Source organism: Macrotis lagotis, chromosome 8, assembly GCF_037893015.1.
Source record: "Macrotis lagotis isolate mMagLag1 chromosome 8, bilby.v1.9.chrom.fasta, whole genome shotgun sequence".
Lineage (NCBI taxonomy): Eukaryota > Metazoa > Chordata > Mammalia > Peramelemorphia > Peramelidae > Macrotis > Macrotis lagotis.
Genome location: NC_133665.1, coordinates 139,218,666 through 139,226,646, shown reverse-complemented (window position 1 = coordinate 139,226,646; position 7,981 = coordinate 139,218,666). Strand labels below are relative to the sequence as shown.

The following is a 7,981-nucleotide window of genomic DNA, read 5'->3' as shown; positions in this document are numbered from 1 at the left end:
TGTACTTTTATGTTTTTTTCTCCCTCCCTCCCTCCCTGTACCACCCTAGAAGAGTCTCCCATCAGACACAAATATATATAGACTTAGAAAAAGATATAGATATGTAAAATGATACTATATACATAATTATATTTATCAGTTCTTTCTCTGGAGGTGGAGAGCACCTTTCTTCATTGGTCCTTTGTAGTTGATCTGAGTATTTATGATACTCAAAAAGACAAGTCATCAAAAGTTGTTCTTAGAACAATATTGCTGTTAGTGTATACAATGCTCTTTCATAAATCTTTCTACATTTTACAAAAGTCAACCAACTCATCACTTCTTACAGTGCAATAGAAGTCCATAATAGTCATACACCACAACTTGTTTAACTATTGCATAATTCATGGGCATCCCCAGAATTCCCAGTTCTTTGTATAGAGCTGCTATACATATTTTAGAGTATATAAGTTCCTTTTCCTTTTCCCTAATCACTTTGAGAAACAGACTTAATAGGGGTATTGCTGGGTTAAAGGGTATACAAATTATATAATTCCTGGGGTATAATTCTAGATTGCTCTCCAAAATAGTTGGATTAGTTCACAACTCCATCAACAATGGAGTTTTTTCCATATGTTCCAACATTTGTCTCTTTCCCCTTGTATCATTTTAGCTTATCTTAGATATGTAAGATGGTCTCTCAAGTTGTTTGAATTTGTATTTCTCTAATCAATAGTGATTTAGAGCACTTTTTCATATGAGAATATATAATTTTAATTGAGCATCCATCTTTCAAACAATTTGGAAAAAAAGGGTTAGGCACACTTGGATTGCATTTCCAAAATACTTTTGATGTTCTCAAATAACACAGCATTGAAAAAACCATCTCTTTGATCAAATTTTGACAAAAGGCTCAGAAAAGGAACCATTCATTGGTACCCCCAGTATTCTAAAATAACAAGCTTTCTAAAATACATTAAGAAGATGTTCTATGATGGCTTTATGGAAAATTATGATCAATTAATTGAGAAAACACACAGGGTGGTGATCTGTTTTGGGTGCAAGAAGAGTTCCAGTATTGAAATCACAGGCTTTTCAAAGTTATCACAATAAAGAATGCAGGGATCTGTTGTCATATAGGGAAAAGAGTATGACTCTCAGCATCCAGGTCCACATAAACTTGCTTATTTTTAATCTAAAGGACTGAGGATAAAGGGAAACTATATCCAGTCCTGTCTTTGTTTCTGGCCATATAGAAATTACAAGATTCCTCCAGTTAGTACCCAGTTCGATGATTTCTTGGTTGATTTATACCTGTTAATTTACCTTTGCCTTCTAAACAATTTAATTAATCAAGCAAGTCTATGAAATGCTCTTTATTGCACTTGCTATCTCTAGAATATTCAAGGTTTATTGTACCACTTTATAAGAACAACCCACAGTGATTCTTTATATAAAAACTCTAAATCTCCTTAAGAAAAGGGGAAATGAATCACTTTTGTAAAGCCTGAAATGAAATAAAACTAGAAAATAGCTTAGGAACATTGCCCATGCTATTACTAAGTTCCATTTATTGTTTTGCTTAAATTCTCCATGCATTGCAATGGGATCCAGTTACAGTTCATTTTATACAAAAGTGTTAAGTCTCACCTAATTTTTGTCAAAAAGGGGAAAAATCTTTTTTTACTTCTATGCCCGTTAGAGCCAAAGCAACATTAAAAATAAAAAATAATTATGTCAAGTAGTCAAGGCACTGGGTTGTCACATAGAAAAATTGCTTTTACCTCCCTAATTCATCTAACACATTTTCCCAGGCAGAGAAATCTAACCAGAATGTAGTTAACTTGTAAAAAAGTGCATATAACTTATATGTCAATTATACTCAAAAGCACACACTTCCTTTATTATAGCAAAATATGGGCAAATGGGTAACTACCAAGTCCTGCTCCAAACCTAGACAGGAATCCCCCTCATGAGGTTGTCCCAAACAACATAGTTTCACAATACCATTTTTAATATATTATAATCAAAATTCATTTCATGTCATGAAATAAATGAACACTAATACTATGAAACTAACTAGCCCTATAAGATCACTTCTTAACATTTCACATAAAACTAATGAATGAAATCAGGACAGCATACCTACTCAGAATTGATTCTGTTGTCTCATTTAAAGGAAGAGGAAAAACTAGCAACAAATTTCCGATTTTTACAAAGTAGCAGGGCATCAAAGTAGTCCTATGCTATGCTGAGATCATAACAGAATTTTTTTCTATTAATCCATTCAACCTGAATATTAGCCAATGACAGAAACAAATGATTTAATTCAGTGACAACCAAGGGGCGGCTAGGTGATGCAGTGGATAGAGCACCAGCCCTGGAGTCAGGGGTACCTGAGTAAATCCAGCCTCAGACACTTAATAATTACATAGCTGTATGGCCTTGGGCAAGCCACTTAACTGCATTTGCCTTGCAAAAACCTAAAAAAAAATACAACAAATATTTATTATCTATTATGTATAAAGCACTGTTTTAGGAATTTGAGATATATATGAAAAATATATTTATTGTCACCAAGATACATATTCTACTAGAGGCAAGGTGCAACATGTACACAGTTCAATATAATTAAAATTAAAATAAAATGAGGGGGGCAGTCAAAACCACAGTAACCAAGATCAAAAGAAATGTAGTAAATTGGGAAACAATTTTTACAACTAATAATTCTGACAAAGGACTCATTTCTAAAATATATAGAGAACTGAGTCAAATTTATATATATATAGATAGATAGATAGATAGATAGATAGCCATTCCCCAATTGACAAATGGTCTAAGGATATGCGGACGCAATTTAGAGATGAGGAAATCAAAGCTATCCATAATCATATAAAAACTGCTCTAAATCATCACTTATTAGAGAAATGCAAATTAAAGCATCTCTGAGGTATCACTTCAAACCTTTCAGACTGGCCAATATGACCAGAAAGGACAATGATCAATGCTGGAAGGGATGTGGGAAATCTGGGACACTAGTGCATTTTGGTGGAGCTGTGAACTCCTCCAACCTTTCTGGAGAGCAATTTGGAATTATGCCCAAAGGACAATAAAAATGTGCATACTCTTTGATCCAGCAATACCACTACTGGGTCTATACCCTGAAGAGATCATGAAAAAGGGTAAAAACATCACTTGTACAAAAATATGCATAGCAGCCCTGTTTGTGGTGGCAAGTAATTGGAAATTAAGTGAATGTCCATCAATTGAGGAATGGCTGAACAAATTGTAGTATATGTACATTGTGGAACACTATTGTTCTATTAGAAACCAGGAGGGAAGGGAATTCAGAGAAGCCTGGAGGGATTTGCATAAATTGATGCCGAGTAAGATGAGCAGAACCAGAAGAAAATTGTACACCATAATGGCAACAAGAGTTGATGAGCAACCTTAATGGACTTGCTCATTCCATCAGCACAACAATCAGGCACAATTTTGGGGTATCTGTGATGCAGAATACCATCTGTATCCAGAGAAAGAATTGTGGAGTTTGAACAAAGACCAAAGACTATTACCTTTAATTTAAAAAAAGAAACAGTTATCTTATTATGTAGTTTTGCTATCTCTTATATTTTATTTTTTTTCTTAAGGATATGATTTCTCTCTCAACATACTCAATTTAGATCAATGTATACCATAGAAACAATGTAAAGACTAACAGACTGCCTTCTTTAAGGTGGCGGGGAGGGAAGCAAGATCTGGGGAAAAATTGTAAAATTCAAAAATAAATAAATAACTTTATTTTTAAAAAATAATACGGGGGGGGGGGGTCCAAGTATTAACAACAGTAGTGGCCAAAGGTAAGAGAAGATTTCTCAGAACAAATGCAAAAGATCTTACTAAAGGCAATAAATAGTTTCTGTGAGCACAGAAATAAGCAATTTGTAATATGACCTAACATTATTTAAAAGTAACTACGCTGACTCCATCTATGTATGCATTGGGGGGAGGTAATTATTTATGATAATACACTGTCATTTTGGTAACATTCATCCTTAAAAATTCAAAATAACTGAGTCAGTCTTGTTCTAAAAGAAAAGTTGTAGTGTATCTTAAGAAAACTCAAAATAAAGTTTCTAAAATGTAATTTATTTAAAAGCAAGAAGCAGGAATGATTATTCCTATTGTACTTATTAGAATTTGGTTACAAAATGGTCAAGGTATAGTCTAGATGACTAGTCCAAAAGATTGGATACGGGACATGAAAAAAATGTGGAGACTAATGGGCAGCTGATGATCCAATATTACTATTCTTTAAAGTACCTGACATCAGAGGAGGAAGTCTAGAATATTGGGGAGAACACTGATGGTACAGAGGACCTTTGTTCAAATCCTGCCTTTGATCTATAATATCTGTAGAAGGTAAGCAGCCCATTTATTCTCTTTGGTCTCAATTTCTTCATTTGTAAAATAAGTTTAGTTGTATTAGATTATGGTCTCTGTGCTAGCTCTAATTCTATGATCATAGGTTCTTGTGAGAGAAAAGTATTATAAAACTATAAAGTATTACACAAATGTGAGCTACTATCAGGTATTAAATAAAGTTAATGGATAGGGCTATGGTTGTTGTTACAAAGGGAAAACATAAAATTATGAAGCTAATATTTTTTTGGTTTATCTATAGACCAAATCAAAGGTCAGTGAAAAAATAGTGAAAGAACTAGGAAAATATTCCAAACACACTTTCTATTTCTCTTTTTATCATACAATTTGGATATACTGCCTTGATTTTGTTATTCTGCCTAAGAATTTTTTTAATGTGTGATATTTCAAAGAAATAAAATACTAAAAGAAAAAAATCTCAAATGAAGTAACATCTAAATTTAAAAAAAGTGGTTAAAAAGAAAAGAATTAGCAAAGTCCTATTTTCATTACCATCATGATACTGATTTTAAGGATTTTCTTTTAGAACTGCAAACTACAAAGCTAAAGGAAAAGCAGGAATAACAGTGTATAGCTCTGAAGAAAGCACTAGTAAAAAACATAAAAAGGAAAAAAAAATCTAGATGGGAAACATTATCAGGTCTTCACTGATCAATTAAAAGCATCCTATTACTTTGTATAGAAATGGATGCAAAAGACCTAACTGAAATTGAACATATGTGAGAATGTATTCTCATGCTTTTCCACCCAGCTAAACAACTGTGGAAAAAGTCCAGATAGATGGCCTACATTGCTGAAAATTATTCTCATCAGATGGAGTTTTTTAAGAAGTTTATGTTGAAATAAATTTAGTCAACATTTGAAAACCTGTTCTTCAAATTTTTGATACTTTTTCAATAGGAAATCCTCAAAAGGCAGCTTATTTTAGGGCTTCATATACTGTGTAGTGTTAAATGCCAACTATAGTTTATTCTATTTTGTTCTATTGGAAAATAAATGTCTACTTCAAATGGACCCTTAATAACCAAGGAAAATAATGGTGTTGTTATAGATTACCAGGACTACCTCTTCTCTTTACTCTAAATGCTACAGTATTAACAGCCTCAAATATTACCTGTGTAATCCTGGGCAAGTCACAACCTCTGCTTGCTTTCCTTTCCTCTACTTCAAATAAAGATTACAATGCCCACCTCCAAGTAACCGTCCCTTAGACTAGAGACAACGTGCTGACAAAGTGTGTGAATGCCTTTCAGGTTGGTGGACCTCTCCTCAGTTTTGTCTCCCACATCCAAAAAGCGCTTTTTACCCTAGTGCTTGACACACTCATTGTAGATGCTATCATTGTTATTACTATTGATTAACAATTTCATAGGAAAAGGCCTCTGTAAAAGAAGATACAGAAGTTTTATGATATTCTGCATATCATCAACACAGGTGAAAATATGGAAAATTGTTGAATCACAAAATGAAGAATAATGTTCCATCATTTAAAAAAATTCTCTTTTAGCCAGAATATTTGTCATATTTTTTATCATATGGGAGGCACACTGTGGGAGGAAGAAATGAAGTAAACTTTAACTCAATAGGTAGTTCTGTGAAATTAAGAGAAAAATATCTCAAGGAGAGTCTTGCAAAAATGTGCAGAGACCTGAGGGGACTTGTCTGGCAAGTCAAGCAACCTGCTCTCTAAGCAAATTCACAATAGTTGAAGATCTGCATCCAAAAAAGTTGAAACTTCACATTTGCCTCTTCTTCCTTATGAGTACAGATGTGAAGATTAGTTCTTTGGTATCAACCACTGACTTTGGAGGAAATGTGAAATAGATGCAAATATAACAACTGTGACATTAAAGTAATATTTACAAAGTGTATCCCTGTTTTCTGGTGCTATTCAAACTATAAATATTTGTATTTTCCATCAAAAAATTTCTGAGAGAATTTAAAGCTATCCATATGTAATCTTCCTACTGAAGGAACCTTAATCTAAAAACACTTACCCCAAGTGTAGCTTGTGCACACCACCATCTATGATAGAAGTTGAAGAGCCACTTCTCCCCACAGTCACATGTCTTTCCTGATGTCCTCTTGGCTCTAGACTTAAGTTAACTCCACATGTTCCATTCCTTCCCTGCCCCTGGTGGTTCAGTGGATAGAGCATTGGTCTTGTTGATGAATTAAAAGCATTCTATTATTTTGTTTGTATAGAAAAGGATGCAAAAGACCTAACTAAAAGAACAAAACGAATTCGAATCCACTCTCAGACACTTGCCACTTACTAGCTGTGTGACCCTAAGCAAGTCACTTAACCCTACTTGCCTCACATCCAGGGCCATCCCCAGTCCTCCTGATTCCTATCTGGCCATGGGACCCAGATGGCTCTGGAGGAGAAAAGTGAGGCTGGAGACTTAGCACAGGTCCCCTCACTCACATCCAACTGGTCTTCTTTTGAGAATTAAGGACAAAACCTGCATCAGTCCTGATGTCACAACACTGTCGAGCTGACCCTGTCCAAGGTGTCCCGATGCTGAGCTGGACAGCACCGAGCCTAGCCCCAAGACATCCATATGCCTGGACAGCACATTGCCCCTGATCCCACCTTCCAGGTCCCCTTACTCTTGTTTCTCTTAAGCCATACAGCACCTCTCCCTTCTGGGTACCCTCCAGGTCACTCCTTCAAAACCAGTCTCCTTGGTTTCTCTCCAGCAGCTGGCCTCAGTCTTTCTTCCATTCTCATCCTCATCACTCTGCCTTGGGTCTTTTCCCTATGCATATCTTTACCCATGTGACTGCAATACTTGCCAGTAGAACAGAAGTTCTATGAGGAGAAGATGGTGACATTTTTCACCTTTGGGTCCTCTGGTAACTGATATATATAGCGGATACTTAATTTTGCAAAAATAAGTTGCATTTTAATTGATAAATACCTTCCTAAGTACAATTTTTATTCCACTACTTAATCACTCATTTTACCCTTTTATAGTTCAATTCTTTATATGCTTAGGATTCTAAAAGTATTTGAAATACTACTCATTCTGTTAGTTCACTGAACAAACTTTTGTTGAATCCCTATAAAAGGTACATCATCGTAGTTTGACTTCAATCAAGTGAGGGGGTGAGTTTGTACACACACACACACACACACACACACACACACACACACACACACATACATACATTTATTATGGTCAAAAGTCTATATATTGTGCCAGATAAAAGGGACTGATTGCCTTTTAATCCAAACTGGGCCCAAAACAGCTTTTTTCCCAAATGATTATACTGTTATTCATCCTAAATACAGTAATAAAAATAGATGACTGAATTCAATACATTATTTGGGAAAGAAAAGTAAAAGAAAGGTTAAGAATCAAAATTTAATTCTTTCTCATTTTCAGCTGTGAGAAAAACATCATCTAGTTCACAAGCAGGTCATTTTATCTCTCTGAGTATATATATAGTCAGTTGTGTTTCTGTTTTGTTTTTAAAGTGTCTCAATTTGAGAACTTAGCATTTTTTTTGGCCCTATAAAGTACCTTCCAAGAATTGAAAATACCTACAAAAC

At 34.7% G+C, this 7,981-nt stretch overlaps 1 protein-coding gene across 13 annotated transcripts in view; it reads right to left on the bottom strand.

The window, feature by feature from the left end:
• The window catches only part of TMCC1 (transmembrane and coiled-coil domain family 1), a 238,932-nt gene that overhangs the window by 110,412 nt on the left and 120,539 nt on the right, over window positions 1-7,981 (bottom strand). The window lies entirely within an intron of this gene.